The sequence below is a fragment of the Lactuca virosa genome, chromosome 5, assembly GCF_052849685.1.
Source record: "Lactuca virosa cultivar CGN04683 chromosome 5, Lactuca_virosa_CGN04683_v6, whole genome shotgun sequence".
Taxonomy (NCBI): domain Eukaryota; kingdom Viridiplantae; phylum Streptophyta; class Magnoliopsida; order Asterales; family Asteraceae; genus Lactuca; species Lactuca virosa.
In genome coordinates this window covers 432,659,246-432,677,592 of record NC_136430.1, presented here as the reverse complement: position 1 = coordinate 432,677,592, position 18,347 = coordinate 432,659,246, and positions in this window count along the sequence as shown.

The window sequence follows — 18,347 nt, the reverse complement described above, 5'->3', positions numbered from 1 at the left end:
TGAAGTTGTCTCCCATCCTTTTCTTAGACACCATTTGTTTTTAGTTGCCCACTTCTTACTTTCTCCATATCAAAGTTTCTAATCATTGTTTTGTTTCATCATCAACAAATCATATTTAAACAACACAACTTTAATTAAACTTTCTTGAACCGCCGAATACTATAAAAGTAGCAAAAATAAAAATAAATAAATAAATAAGAAAGAAAGACAAAATTGTAAAAATGGTCTAGGTCGTTTCGTATTTTATGTGGTTAAGGTTCAAATATCTGAAAAGTTATAGATTAGGTCTTTTTCAACAAGTTATATTGTGGTTTTGGTCTCACTTCCGTTAACTTAACCGCTTAATTATTAATTTTTTAAATGACTATTTTACCCTTATTGAACATTTCTACAGTTTCGTCTTTTATATTGTTTGTTTTATTATTAATTATTTTAGTTAATTTTTTAAATTATGGATTAATTCTATTTTATTGGATTTTTACTTTTAATTTAATATTTTTTCATATTTATATCCTAATAAATATTATATTGTTTGATTATTAACTTTTTTAGTTAATTTTTTAAATTATTGATTAATTCTATTTTATTGGATTTTTACTTTTAATTTAATATTTTCTTTATATTATGGTTTTGGTCTCACTTCCGTTAACTTAACCACAAGGTCGTCGGAATATGCAACTCATCGTCGAAAATCGTTGGGATCACCACCAAACTTCTTCATCGGAGGTCCGACGAAAACCCCACCAACATGTTCCACCCAATGCCGCCGGTAGCCAGCTGCGACAACCTCATAAAAATTTGTCGAAATCCTCCATATCCCACACAATGCATAACAAACCTTTGTAAACATGATAAGTAATGGTGGTGACCGGGTGATGGTAGTGGTGTTGTCCCTGTAGTTTCTCATTATAAGCTACCTGCAATGAAGGTGTTTCGCGGTGATCCCGACGATTTTCGATGACTAGAGGCAATGATTTTGCGTATTAGGATATAAATGTTATGTATTAAAAATAATATTTATTAATATATAATAGTCCAATAAAAAAATTACTCCAATAAAAAAAATAAATTTTTTTAACTAAAATAAATTAATAATTTAATAAAATAATATTTATTAATATATAATAATCCAATAAAAAACCGATAAAAAGAATTAAAAAATTAATTAAAAGTAATAAATAATCCAATAAAGTAATATTTATTAATATATAAATATTATATATTAAAAATAATATTTATTAATATATAATAATTTAATAAAGTTAAAAAAAAAGGTATGTAAAAATGGTCATTGTAGTTTGGTAAAAAGAAAAAATTGCGAAAATGCTCCATGACGGTAAAATTATCATTTTATAAAAATTAACAACCAAGTTGTTAAACTTAACGGAAAAGAGAACAAAACCACAACAAAACTTGTTGAAAATGGCCAAATCTGCAACTTTTCAAAGCTTTGGACCTTACCCACATACAACAAAAAAACCAATAGGAAATTATTTGCAATTTTATCAAGAAAATAAATAATTATAAATGATACTCAAACAATAGCCGAATGTTTCATGACAATCAATTTCACGAAACATCAATAAAATCCACAATGTAGTCACAAAAAGCACATCAATAGACAAATGTTTCATCGTAGTCAACTTCAAAAATACACCCAGTTGCATCTATAACAAAAAAACATGTTGTGATCTCAATACCCATCCACCAACAAATCTTGGATCTGTCACCTCATAATTACGAATAAATGATGCACATTCTTCTCTTGGATTGAACAACAAGAGTATAAAACCAAGGGAAAATGACATAAATGCCCTACAAACTTTCTAGGGTTGACCTTTTAAGTCCCTAAACTAATTTTGTGTCTTTATAGGGGCATAAGGTTAGAAGCAATCTGTCTTTTTAGTCCTTCTAACCTATTATAGCAGGTTTCAAGGACACATCGGCTATTTTCCATTTAAAAGTCAAAATCATTGACTTTCTAAAAATTGATTTCCATTTTGTTCTTATTATATACAAATAAAGGAGATTTTTGCTCTTATTATATACAAATAAACCATAAACCTCCCCTTAATACTTCCTTGGCAGCCGATATCTTCCCAATTTTCATGCTAACGGCCACTCTATTGTCTCTCTCTCTCTCTCTCTCTCTCTCTCTCTCTCTCTCCCTCTCCGTTGCTTATTAAGATCTAATCGATAAAAAGATCTGTTTTAATCCAAGCACACCGACTTTAATTTTGAGCTAAAATCACATGTTTTTATCGACACTGTGTATTGATTTTGCAACACAGTTGCAGTCAATTTCGTATTATCAAATCAAATCATGCTCTGTTATTTCGATTAGGGTTTTTCAGTTTCAAGGAAAATATCGGAGAAGGAAGAGAGCGGAGGTGATTGCGCTGAAGATGACGATGAGTGGAGAGATCTGATTGCGACTCCTGACCGTTTAATTTCCAATGACTTTTTTGTTTTGAAGTCTGAAAAATTAGATGAACGTGAGGAAGATTTCGAAAAAGGTAACGATGGAAGTAGTCCCGAGGATAGAGATAGAGTTCGTAGTAGAAAAGTTAGTATTGCAGAATGAAGGGCTGCAATACGTGGTAATTCTGATACCAATGCTTCGAGTATCAGAGTTTCGGTTTCTTCCTCACGAGTTACTGCTTGGCCTCCGATTCTTAAAATACATTGTGGTATTAGTCCCACTTCATTTCTCGATTCTCTGGTTTTGCTCCCTAATTCCCAGGTAACGTAAAGCAATTCTCAAATTTAACCTGATTAAATCATGATTTTGATGTTTACTATTGTGTGATTTTTCATATTCATAGGCATCGCCAACTACTGGATCATTTCAATATCCTCTTTTTCTTAATCAAGAAATTTTAGGCATGAAATCAGAACATGACGACATGATTTTGATGTTTACTAATGTGTATCACGTAACATGATTGAGGAATGGGGAAGAAGATGAATAGTACTGGGTTAAGGAATAATTGGTCAACAAACATCTGATGTGGAAAAGGGGTAACCGAATGACCCCTTCATTTTGCCCAAAATGACCTAATCGACCCGACAAAGTGTAATTCGTTCCCTTATACAGCCACAAAATAAGTTAAGTGGCTAAATAGGTAAATCCTAGAAACATAATAGGGCATATATGTCATTTTCCCTAAAACCAAGACTAAATTAATCCCCACAGTAACCAAATTTACTATGGTTGACATTTGATTTAATAGGACCCTCAATAGTAAAAGTTAACCTTTTAGTCAGCTTGCAACGTCATCTCATCAATCAACTATCTACTGGAAGTGTGGAACTTACCATAAATTCATTAGAATGATCCATATACCGAATCAAAATATGCAGATGTTCAGTCGGCACAAATGAATCATTGCGTTGAGAAACTCCTAGAGTTGAACTGTAACGACCTAAATTCTTTCTGTTAGTGAAGTTAGCCTTTTGTTATATATAATTAAGCTTTACGTGTGTTTCTGGTGTGAGATTATATGTTTAATATATAATTAAATAAACAAAAAGAGATTAATCAGGATTTTAAGGTTTAATTGGGATTTAAGTGATTTATATGATTTAATCAATAATTAAAATGAATTAAAGTCATTTAATTAATGTGTTGATTTATTTAGAATAGAATAAAATAAAATAAAATATAAAATAATCAAATTGGGGATTTTAATAAAAAGTAATAACAAAGTCTAGGTGTAACGTCCCAAAATTTAAAACTAAAAATTTCATTTTAATAATAATAAAATCATCATCCAAGATGTTTTCATAAAACCATAAAGGAAAATCAGAGTAAGTCAATCAATCATCTTAATACATCAGAGTCATATAAAACGGAAGTCATGGTGTGTGTATGTGATGCGATCACCCCGAGCTCTTCCCTTCCGCTCCGGAAGTACCTGAAACATAGAAATCCAAACCATAAGCCACAACTTATTGAGCTTCCCAAAATACCCCATAATACAAATAATTAAAGATAAAATACAAGCATGCATATAGGGTTTGTTGGTCCTTGACCTCAACCCAACCATACTAGGTTTGTCGGTTTACAACACATGGCAATAACACCTCAACCCTACCATCCAGGGTTTGTTGGCACATGGCCTCAACCCAACCATCCAGGGTTTGTTGGCACATGGCCTCAACCCAACCATCCAGGTTTGTTGGCACATGGACTCAACCCAACCATCCAAGTTTGTTGGCTCATGGCCTCAACCTCACCATATCGGGTATGTTGACTTCTAGTCTCAACCCAACCATACTTGGTTTGTTGGCGCGCGGCCTCAACCCAACCATCCATATGTCGACATATACACAACAAATCACACATATAACTATCATAGCAATCCTACATCTTAGGATACATAACCACAGTAAATGGGCTGGCCTTGGTGCCTTAGACCCATTAGCATAGTGAGAGAACTCACCTCAAACTGCTGAAAACCAGATAAATGCTCGGACTGGTGATCCGAAAAGTCCCCATGCTAATCAAGCAAATAAAATCCCAATTAATAATTGGGCCATAAACCATAACTAGGAATCTGATTCATTTGTCCAACTCCTAGGGTAAAAGACCATTTTACACTTTTCTTGCTTGGCCCAATAACCGAGGCCCAACCTAATGGCTCAAAAAGCCCAATATGGCTTAAATTTGTAAATAAGGCCCAAAGCCCATTATGGGCCCTAATCTAGGAAGGCCCAAAGCCTAACAATGACCCAAAGTCAGAAAGACTATTGACCCAACAAGGCCCAAAACCCTAATAGTCCAAATATGGCCCAAATCGCAAAAGTCAACATAAGTCAATGGCAACGTACTCAAACTTACGCCCATCGTATGTCTACTTTGGCCAGTACACATTGTGTATGAGCTGGGTACGCCCCACGTACTCCACTGCCAACCCAACTCATAATTAAGTGTTTAATCGGTTAAGCCACTATGTCCAATTCTCAGATCTGATCCTAAATGATGTCTTAACACGTAAAGTTGGAAACTTTACTCCTTTTCATGTCTTAATGGGACCCAATACTCAATAAAAGCCATAATAAGCACCCAAACTCATGCATGGTCTAATATAACTCACCAAGATTGCATTTCTATGAACAAGGGACCTTAAAAATGAAGATCTATCATCCTTATCTTCTAGAGTAGCTCATACTATCATGCATGACTTAAAGGACCATAAAAATTACAAAAACAAGCCCTAACTAGATCTAACAAAATGAACCATCAAGTTAAGAGCTTTATACCTCAAAGAACTTCCCATGTTGATGATGATTCTGGATCCACAAGCTCTAGCCACACCAATGCAACTTCCAAGAGTTCCTGTTCCTTCAAAATCACCAGAAACACCCTCAAAGTTTACTTCTAAGCTCAAAACACTCAAAGGGCACTTAGGGTATCGTTCTTAGGGTTTGGAGAGGTGGAGGCTGGTCATAAGAGAGTCTAGGAGCAACTTAAGGTGTTTAAATAAGGCACAAACCCTAAAAATTAGGGTTCGCCCCTTCTGGCCGTACGCCCTGCGTACTCTAACGTTCGCCCAACGTATGTGGGCGCCTCCGCGACCAAAACAACGAGCCAATACGCCCAACGTACTCATAGAGTACGCCCCGCGTACTCGGCTAAGGACTAAAACCACCAATCTTCTGAAGGCCATAATTTCTTCGTTCTAAGTCCAATTTTGACGTTCTTTATATCCACGAAAAGGTAATGAGAAGCTCTATAATTCTATCAATTCTATTTTGCCTTAAAACTTCCCGAGCTTAAATACAAAATTCATAAAAAGTTCGAACTATCACTTTTACGTTTATACTCTTGGGATCCAGAACACAAACCGAACTCTCGGGTCACCTAATCTACTTTATCCACATCCAAGGGGGTCTAACTCTCTCCTTCCCCTAAGGCACATAGCCTTATGATAACTTATCTTTGGGTCACGGTCCCGAATTAGGAAACGATTTGAAACAGGGTGTTCTAACTCTCCCCCACTTAAATTAGATTTCATCCTCGAAATCACTTCCTTACCATCCTTCTAGAACCCAAACGCTCCGACTAGTGCCTCTTGATTCCCCGAATCACTAGAAAGGTTGTCTCATACTCTTAGTGACCCTCCAAGGCTACCATTGAAACTCAACCTTGTCAGAACACATATTCCTAATGGTGAACAAATCATTGATCCCTTAACTATCAAACCAGCACCTCACTGCTATATTTCCGAAACCCCAAAAACTTTGCCTGACCTCCACACAGGTAGGACCATCCCAAAACATAACCACTAGGACCCCGCACCGCAATCTGAGCTGAGAAACGTCCTTTTGGCATTGTGTTATCCAACTGATGCCTTTGACAGACAGATTCCTTAACCATAAATTGATGATAAAACGATCTTTTTACTCTCAATGCGAGTCCCGCCCATTTCCAACCCTATACATGACCCATATCCCGAAATCCAAAGATTTACACTTGCATTTTATCTGAAATATTCTAATTCCACGACGACCTTTCACTAAAATAAAATATAAAATCCCCAATCTACCGTTGTAACTGACAGCCTCACACCTGGTCCAATCACTAGGCTCCTACTGAGAGTCTAACTGATAAAGGCTACCCTAGCCTATACATCACATGAATACCAATCACTGACCACAGAGTTGTCCCACTCTAAACGTAATCCAATACCTTGCCCCGGTTCCAACGATCCTCATACCAACTAAGAGTAATCTTCCGAAAATACTGTCCGCCTCGACCCTGGAAAGCACCGATCATTCCTCAGTCCCACGGCCACGACCACAATGGGCTACATCATTGTGGTGAACGCTACGATCCCATCACAGACTTACAACACTTCCCTGACAGCCTATCATCCTTTTGTATGCTACGACTACCCCGTAGTCTTATAACATTCCTACATCTGCCTACCAGTCTTGTGAATGCTACGGCTTCCCCATAGTCTTACAAAATTTCCATACTGACATGGGCCCAACCCATGGTTTTACAGTCCATCTACCAAACCAACCATAATCATTATGAGTCGAACCAGCTTCCGACTATAGCCAATCAAATGTGGCTCTAACACAACCCTCAACCTGGATCCATCCACATACCCACCATGCGTCACTACTGATGTGCAATGAAACCTGAATATCCACTCTTGTGCAACCTTTAAGACCAAACGATTCTCCCCCACTTGGATTCGACTGCGCTCTTCCAATCCACAAAGAATTTGATGGATTCCTAATCCATCCCACAACCTAACAATTCAAACTGTTAACAACCAGGGATTACAAGAACTAGCATTCCATTACTAGCCAACCTCAGCGACCACACACATTCCAAAACCGGATGAACTCTTCCCAAATTCTCAATGAGCTCAATAATCCCAAGTACTCCACATCATACAGCTCCAAATCCTAAGCCACCGCGTCTCGTGGCATAGAACTATAACCCTTAACCGAAACGGATGGATCATCAATTCAACAACTCACCTATCGAAGGATCGATGTATTAAAAGTTCGCCAAATGATACCATTCGATTTCTGTTGAAAATACCAATGACTAAAATAACCCATGCGAACAACACTTTCCCATTACCTAAGAGTAATACGTTACCACTGCTCAATCCCTACTGATGGTAGCAGTCGACAACTTGAGCTTTACAACAACTAGCTTTCATTCACCAGCCAAACCTAGTGCTTATACATTCCAAGACCGGATGATCATTCCCAACACCTCAACGAATTTCAAGATCCTAAGGCACTTCTCACTGAATCCACTATAAGTCCTTGACGACTGATCGGTTGATGAGGAACAATATCTCAATATCGAACAAGTACCTAATCCGTTCAACCACTTACTTGCACTTAGAGCAACCCCCATGCAACCTACAATTGACCTCGCTTCGAAGGTGTGAACTTTAAAACTACTGATATGACAACCATGACCGAACCAATTCCTAACTACCTCGAGGTCATGAACACCCCTACACATCCTGCATTCAAACCCGACATGCCTACCTTGCAGATTTCTTAGATTCTCGTTGATACCACTAAAGATCTGACCGGATGTTGGTCTCCCAAGCGGGATACTCAATCCTCTTCTGAACACGACCCATGGCATGAAAAATGGCATATAATAACTTTTCGGATAAAATAACTATATTACTCATACAGGTGCTTCTATTCTTAGATAATCAGGGCATAACATTTCATGCACACCAACACAGAATTATTAGCATATTGATTAAAGCATGAAATAGAAGAACACAATACAGACCCTTAGTGTCCTAGGGTCCTGCTCCTCCTTCCTGCAGAAGCAATTGCAATGGAACCTGAGCCACCCCAACCACTAAATATGGGCAATTTGTCCTGATATGAGCAGGCTGATGACAACGATGACACAATTCTACTTCCAGGGTGCATTCTTGGCGAATGTGGCCCTTCCATTCGCATATGCCGCATTTAGACTTGTCGCGCACACGCTCATGGGTTCCTCCACCCTTAGCACAAATTTCATGGCCCCTCAGATTTCTATCACTAGGCATGATAGCATCAAACTACTCAGATGATGCTAGCAGAGTCGGATTATGAGTCCACTTCCTCTTCCCCAATTGCCTATCCAAACTAAGCTCCTGCTCTCAAGTCACCTCTACCATCCCATCAACTGCCTGAACGGCCGAGATCCGATTCTCGAACCTGGCGACCAGTCTGTCAGTGACATGACCAATAATGTCGGGTAACTCCTCGCGTAAGGCTCGTGAAACCTCAATGGCAATCCAATCATGGAATCGATCCCACGTAAGGCATGATGCATAACCCACCTTCGATCCTTCATGACAAGAGCTAGCAATAGGATCCTTCTCCCAAAAATATTTTAGGGATGCACAAGCCTTGAGCTCCCGATGGGCCTCCAACTGTCATGCGACAATCTCAACCCTAAAAGCCCCGAAACGATCTTCCAAGAGTTCCATGATCCCTTCCTTGATGGTACCAAACATCACAGGAGTCCGCTCCAAAATACCACGGGTGATCTACGACGAGATAAATTCCCGCATCCGCTCATCTATTGGATCAACACCAGCACCTAAGCTTGAATCAGATCCTCCTCCACAAGTGTTCATCACCATACTCAAATGATCAGAACATACCCAAAGAATCCTCATCCTTTAGGCTTCTTATATTCTCCGTGATTCTCCTTGAGTCGAGTATGGATCATGTGCTTTTAGTAGTACGGGCCCAATACTACCTTCCACACCTATTCATACTTTCATCAAGAATTATACCGAATCCACCAAGTCACATTCTCAAACTGATACTCCAAATATCTACTAAATAGCGCAACCAACTCACTACAACACATCCTAGGCTCTCCTAGGTTCCCGAGCTCACCCTGCCATCAGTTGCTGAAGAACTCCCAATAATTTTAGCTAACTACTTCATGAATAGAATCACATGCCACAAAGCTTAGATAATCCTTCGAGTAAAAGACTCATCCCTGCAACGGTTAGACTCATACGAGAGTTGCGCAGTAGGGTTAAATCCATCACTCTAAGATTATTTAACCTATGCAATATGTCACTTAAAATATTCACTTAATAGTTAGCTTACATCATCAAGAGTCCCACAAAGCACAAATCAAGCAGCATTCGTGCAATAACACTCCAAGCCACAACCAAACAGAGGACATCTGAAGCTCGCTTCCTACCAAAAAAAATTCCAAATCTAGTGTAACATCCAATTCCACTTAGGTTACAAGGCATCACATATCAGGCCAATCCATCCAATCATCTGAAATTCATACTAACATGCATTTCTAAAAGCTCAAACAATTAGGCATATAAAAGGCATCTTTCCTAGTCATGAAATCCTAAGTAGATCCTTAGCCTTATTCTAGCATGCAATTCTCATAACATATAACATAACAAACATGTATGGGTATTCTGGGAATCACTTACTTAAGCTCAACTGATTACACACACTCCACACCTTTTTCTTTTATTAGAAAATCCTTTAATAAAACTTTTATTTCGTAAAATCTACCAAACCCTCAGTTTAAGTTCAGACACACCCAAGATTATGCCCGAATCCCTCAAACCATGGCCCTGATACCAACTTGTAATGTCCCAAAATTTAAGACCAAAAATTTCATTTTAATAATAATAAAATCATCATCCAAGACGTTTTCATAAAACCATAAAGGAAAATCATAGTAAGTCAATCAATCATCTCATTACATCAGAGTCATATAAAAAGGAAGTTATGGGGCGTGTGTGTGTGTGATGCGATCATGATGGGTTTTGAGCATTCTAACACTCCTATGATGTACATCAAACCCTATAAACCTTGGATCTATGTTTTCTCTATTATACATGCAAATATTCTATATTCCAAGGTTTTATCCTAACTAGCATAATATGAAGCAACTATACTACAAAAGCCTAGTTAAATAACATACCTTTTGATGTAGCTTGAAGTCTTGAACTTTAAGAGCTTAGCCCCAATAGTGTGGAAGCCTCAAGTGGAATCACAAATCACCAAAAACACCTTGGAAAACTTGAGAGAATAGTAAGCACTTCTAGAAATCGGCCCACCCTTTGTTCTCACACACTAGTACCATTTCATGTACTAAAGACCTCTTTATATAGTATGGAGGATTAGGGTTACATTCATGTAAACCCTAATACCTATGACCTTTCATTTCCATAGGATCCATGGGTTAAACACTCCATGGACTATCCATGAAAGCTTAGCCCAACCTAAATGAACTTGGCCCATTCCATATATATATATATATATATATATATATATATATATATATATATATATATATATATATATATATATATATATATAAGAGTCCATATTTAATTAGTTCCTTTTTTATCACTAAATTAATCTAAATTAATTTTTGATCAATACTAATTAAATAATATGATTCCATATTAATATATTAGAGCTTATAATATATTAATATAAATCATAAACATACTATTCTCAAAAGACTATCCATATAAATTGTTCCGGTGAAGTGCAACCCAAATGGACCATGCCAAGTCGGGTCGAATACATATCAATTATAGTTATGGACTTAGACACTAATCCAACAGTCTCCCACTTGGATAAGTCTAAAACTATTATTGCGTATGACTCCAAAACCCGACTAGCAATCGTAGCTCTTAAAGCCGCTGTCGAACTCTGAACAAATCAATGACGTGTCCATTAGATAAGGGATCATATATTCCTCCATTCTAGATATCATATGGACCGAGACATGGATTATAATCATTCTCTCTGTCCATTTGTTGTTTCCCGATTTCCGATTTATGACGACCGACTAATTGAACAAATCAAATTAGTCCAGGCTTGGCCAAGCACTTCGGAGTGTCATCACTAAATCATCGAGGGGCCCACAAATATCGCTTTTATCCCTTTAAGGGTAAAAGGAATGGATAAACTTCGACTCATATGCATGTTCTACTACTTGTTGAATCATATACAAAGTCACGTTTTATAACATCAAGTTACCAATGCGTTTTCGTACAATCAATGTATAACCAACTCATAGGCAACAACTCATATCTCTAGGTTTAAAGAATACAAGATATTATCGTCTCATGATCACTCGTGATAAAACTCATGAAGTGAGTCAAATGAGCGTGGAACCAATCCAATACTCAGAACTTATGAGCACTCATGAATGTTGTAGCAACTCTTGCTATGTCCAAACCTTGGACATCTACAAACCAGTTTCATGACAGTCTTGCCTTAATACCTACTTCCAACGTATTATCGACTGTGGATGGTTTGAATAACTTAGTCATTCAGGAAGAGCGACCTAGTTATTCTGGAAGTCAAAACATGCAAAGTGAAACACAAGAATAATCGAACCCAATATGGTCTCAGAACTTATGAATATAAATAGAACACCTTTTATTTATCACCATATTGATTACACATTATTCATTGCATATTGTTTCAAATTATCAACTTTATACTTGAATTAAAACAATAGTTGTCCCATGCTCCAAGCATGTACACTTTGTTTTCTAAACACTAGTCATGCCATACACCAAGTACGCACACTATGTTTGTCTATGACCTTTACTTTGTGGAATAGATCGATTGAACATAATTCCAATGATTCTCATTTCACAATCCCAAATCCTTACCGCAAATGCAAGAATTCCAAATTCCTGCCATTTACCGAAATCTTGTTAGATTTTAAACTTATATGCATTGATCCTCTTGTAATGATTATGCACAGAGTCACAAAGACTTGTCAACAGTCATTACAGGGTATTCCAATAGAGATCATTCCATGAAAACGAAGTATCAAATTCAAAGTACATTGCTTTGAACATCCTTCTTGGATTAAGTTTCCTAATCTTACACAGATTTAATGAATAACTTCCACCTATGGGAATATTTCCATATTCTCATTTTGACTATCACTTCTGAACAAGAGTTGCCTCTTTTCAGAATATGTCAATATCGTCCTCTCCAAAAATTTACAACATACTTCCAACTGTCCATGAGCAACCAATCTTTGGTAAACCTTAGATTGTCCTCGACAATTGCTTAATCATTTTAGTCATATCCAATTCTAGACTTTTCCCCTCTTAATGCCCTGAGCATTTGGAAAATTTAGAAAGGATGAATATTATAGCACATGCAATCGACCCTATATCCGAAGCGTATGGGACACGATTCATGATGTCTCACATAAAGACATGATACTAGACCAATCTTTTGCTATAATATTTCTATTTCTATTTGCCATGTTCTCACAATTCAGATTATGAAAAGGGATGCCGTAATCATAATCAAATTTTAGAACGCAAATAATATTCCCATATATAGAAGTTCTTTATGTTGAACCATTCCAACATAACATTCATATATATACTTGACTAAATTTGATTAAAATCTCACGATCTAAGCTTTTAGAATTGAAATGAAGTATAATTTCCTCTCCCTTAATTATAGCAAAACAACTTTTTCCAAATTGAAACTTTTTTGTTTTCTATAATTAACATTGCTAACTTACAACACTTATTATAATTATCATACTCCCATAATTATCATACTCCCACTTGCATGATGATTATTAGCATAACACTTATGCTCCTACTAGCTTTGACATGTACTCAGAAATCAGCTGGAATTCTATAAATCAATACTTTATTGACTTTCTTACCAAAGTTCAGATTTCTTATACGAGATGCTTTGATAAAACTTTATCAAAATCATACACCTTTCCTTAGATAGCACACATGTGTGTCTAAACAATTTCAGAACTATGAAAAGGGATGTCGTAATCACAGTCTCAATTGTTTAGACCTTTGCTATTCCTCACAAGTCCATGTTAGTGTGCCGGTTAACCACACACGCTCCACTAACGACTTTGAGAATACAAATATCACAATTGCTATCTACTTAAAATCTACTTAGTGAAAGCGTTTCCTCACCATCATTTTCATGAATCGGAGAGTAACCTTATGACACTTAGATATTATGGTGTATGTGTTCCTATCCATGTGAATTTGTCAAAACCATAATCACAAGACAAGGTTAGTGACAAATCCAAACTTATATGGATTGAACTTGTGCAATCTTAAATTCTTGCCACCTGGCAGCACAAGGGTCTGCCATTGCTTCCAAGTTGTTATGCAACCAATTGAGAACTCTCAGAACTCATATGCAAAGCCAACTTTAACTAGAATGGGCACAGAAATAGGAATATGTCAACACGATAGTTTATAAACCTCAAGTCGTGTGCTAGTGATAAACTACATGTTTTATTCTTGATTAGACTCTTTAGAATCTTTTAGACTCCCACTGTCCTCTTGACATATAAGACTCTCTTGCCAAGTACACATTCTTTGACAGACAAATATTCAAGAGATAGTGCGGATTCTTATCAAGACAAACACTTCACACAATTGGCCTAAGTTGGTCTCTGTTTTATCCAAAACATCACAACTTACCAATTTCAAATGTACAAGAGTAGGACACATTTTACTCTTACATTTGATAAGTGTTAGTAAACCTTCTTGAGAATGTGTCACTCAAATTACAATCTTGGAGTATGACTCTAAGATTTGTTTTGGAACTCAATATGATTCATCTTTTTGATTTAACCAATTCAACAATTCACGATTCCTCTTCTTAGTCAAACAAATGCTCTAAGATGTCCTTAGAGAATCAATTGTGATATGGTTTCATAATCATTAAGATGATCATAAAACATGATACTAAAGTACTCTCCCATCTTTTCAGATTTGAGAAACTTTTATCTTTCTGCCAAATTTGATTCTTCTTATTCGTTCTGCCATATATCGAAACTTTTCCAATGCTTCAGAATTATACTTAAACTTGTAAGTATAACCATATTTACTAAACTTTAGTAAATCATGACGAATAGTATTATCGATCTTTTGTGGTGGACTTGACCAGTACACAAGAATGTATACTCGATCCCTTAGTCCTTCACTTGACTCACATATACATGTGAACAAGGAACTATTCTTAATTTTCCAAAGATGCAAATTCTCATTCACCATACAATACACTTGCATAATTCCAAGTTTCTATCCAATTGAAACTTGGTTGATGAGAATCTTTCCTTATTTGGTAAATTATGACACTACCACAAACGAAAGAATCAAATCCATTTTCCAATGTTGCTATCAATGGAATCATATAATCAACAATTTTTCACAAATGCTACTGTAAGGATATTTAAAATAAAATATAAAAAAAACGAAACTTTTCTTTTATTTAAAACTTGTGGAAAAACTTATCCTTACAATGCAAAATGCATATGAAAACTATGTTGTTATCTATTCCTAAACAATCTATCACAACTCTTAAGCAACAGCTCAAAAATTCTGATCACCGAACCATGCGATCGAAATCCATCTTCGCGATCAGAATCAGCTTACTCTTCTTTAAGCTTCCTCTCTTTTCTTTGATTCTTAAAACTTCAACATGTGACCCAGTCACATCATGTAATAAGAATCTCCAAATAGGAACTTAATAGAGTTAGACAGTGGACTTACCTGAAGTAGAGTCAAACTTTTTGACTTGACCAACCTTATGATATTTCAGGTAAATAGGGCAGCTTTGCAACCAATGCCCCTTCCTTTAGAAATATAAGCATATGTACTCTTTGGGAATGGTACACGAGACTGTCTCAGACTTAGCCTTTCTCTTTACCATTTGGTCAACCGAGTTGACTATGGCCGATCCCTTTCCATTGGGAAGAGAAAGATTTTATGGATTTTCAATGTTACCATTGTCAATGTCCATGGAAGTTTGGGAAGTTGATCTCCTAATCAAATTTGCTTTACCAGTGCTCCAAATCATTGCTGATTCAGCAGCACCTAGCAAATAGATAAGATCATTAAGGGTCATGTCATGGTCTGTTTCATAGTAGTCCCAAAGGAAACTCACTATGTGACTTAGAAAGTGATTGAACAACCAAATTTTTCAAGACTTTGACACCCAACTCTCCCGACTTGTCAATATGTGACTTCATCTCCAAGATGTGAGCACACATAGACCTTGCTTGCCAATAGGGTTTGAGTGACCTTGAGCTATTCAAGAACTTGTGGGATAGGGAGAATAATTGGAGGAGGTGGAGGAAGTGAAGTATGATTTCCATGAGCCAACCACGGGACATCATCTTCATTAGGAAAGCTTGTTCCATGAGATTTCGGAAGATCATAGTTGTCTGAACTAGACATTTACAATGGGAGAAATTCAAGTTAGTTGATTTAAAGTCCTTAATATAACACCCAATATGAAATATTAAGGCTAGGATCCAACACAATACTTTTATAACTTGGAAGAGGGATGCCGTAATCCAAGCTATAAAATATTTGAGGGTAGGCGAATGACGATTCACCAGTTTCCACCATGAAAAAGAAATAGAAATATTAGGTTTTAATTGGATTTGAAACTCCTAGATCTTTTGAGATTCATTGAACTTTTCAATGGCATGTTTCAATATCGATTGTGCCCTCTCAAGTTTTGTGACTGGGATGCCGAGGATCACAAAACAAGGTGTGAATAACCATGCAAATATACTTGGTACCCTTAATATTTATCACTTAATTGATGTGCCGGTTAACCACACGCGCTCCACCGATCCTATGATAAACATTAAGTTACCATTTGCCTACCTTGTTAAATCCAAGTTAGCGTGTCGGTTAACCACACGCGCTCCACTAACGAGTTAAGCAAAGTGCAAAGTGTAATTTCATGGGTTAGCACCAAATTCACATTTTCCTAAAGTAACTAAGATTGGGAATTTATAAAAGGTTTAGTTACTTTACATTTATCATTATACTTATAATGAAAATTATAGTCCTTGTCCTACCCGTTCGGCTAACGACCCTCCACCAGTCAAGGAAGCGGTGGATGAGAGTGGACACCCATTAAACTGCCATTTTATAGGCAGTAACCTTATACCCCCTTATAGACCGGCTTCGTGAATGAGGCCTACTAACGGCAAGACTGACTTGATCTTATACATATATATATATATATATATATATATATATATATATATTATTAACTTATAATACTATAAAGTATAAGGGTTGAATTTTAACTTTTAAAACTCTAGGGTTTGGAATTAAAGTGTGTGTGAGACTTTACAAATTCCAAAACTTGAGGGCAAGTTTTGAACTATTCAAAAACTTTTGGATTTTCATAACTTATGAGTTTAATTAAGGTTTTAAAAACTTTAATGAAGAGACTCTTGAACATCCATAAGTTGAGGACAAGTTATGGAGTTCATAAAACAAAAAGACTCTTCAATTTTGTAACCTATGCATTTTAATGGATCTTTAAAAGAAATGACTTTTGGTAATCCATAACTCGAGGACAATTTATGGACTCCAATAAAACACATTTAGATCAAGAATTAACTAACAAACAATTTTGCAAATAATTCCTATGATCCACCAAAACTCATAAGTGTATGAACAATCATATCAACAATTTCAAGAATTACATAAACACACATAAAACTTGAAATTTTGATAAAAACCTTGAAATTGGTTTACCATAATCATTACCACATCAAAAACAAGTTTTATAGGTCCAAAACAGTTTAAGGTAATGATTCTAGACCAATTCCAACCTTAAAACTCAAAGATATGTTGTCAGGGGGTCCAACTCGTCGAGTGCAAGAACCAACTCGACGAGTTGGATGAATTTAGGCATGGACTAGTCGAGTCCCTTAATGGACTCGGCGAGTCAGCTGACCAGACAGCATACAAACTTCGATTTTCAGCAATTTGCATCAAGTATAAAAGAAAACAAGCCTAGGCTCTGATACCACTGATGGGTTTTGAGCATTCTAACACTCTTATGGTGTACATCAAACCCTATAAACCTTGGATCTATGTTTTCTCTATTATACATGCAAATATTCTATATTCCAAGGTTTTATCCTAACTAGCATAATATGAAGCAACTATACTACAAAATCCTAGTTAGATAACATACCTTTTGATGTAGCTTGAAGTCTTGAACTTTAAGAGCTTAGCCCCAATAGTGTGGAAGCCTCAAGTGGAATCACAAATCACCAAAAACACCTTGGAAAACTTGAGAGAATAGTAAGCACTTCTAGAAATTGGCCCACCCTTTGTTCTCACACACTAGTACCATTTCATGTGCCAAAGACCTCTTTATATAGTATGGAGGATTAGGGTTACATTCATGTAAACCCTAATACTCATTACCTTTCATTTCCATAGGATCCATGGGTTAAACACTCCATGGACTATCCATGAAAGCTTAGCCCAACCTAAATGAACTTGGCCCATTCCATATATATATATATATATATATATATATATATATATATATATATATATATATATATAAGAGTCCATATTTAATTCGTTCCTTTTTGATCACTAAATTAATCTAAATTAATTCTTGATCAATACTAATTAAATAATATGATTTCATATTAATATATTAGAACTTATAATATATTAATATAAATCATAAAGATACTATTCTCAAAAGACTATCCATATAAATTGTTCCGGTGAAGTGAAACCCAAATGGACCATGCCAAGTCGGGTCGAATACATATCAATTATAGTTATGGACTTAGACACTAATCCAACAATCACCCCGAGCTCTTCCCTTCCGATCCAGAAGTACCTGAAACATGGTAATCCAAACTATAAGCCAAAGCTTAGTGAGATTCCAAAAATACCCCAAAATACAAAAAATTACAGATAAAATACAAGCATGCATACAACGTTTGTTGGTCCTTAACTCAACCCAACCATATCGGGTTTGTTGGTTTA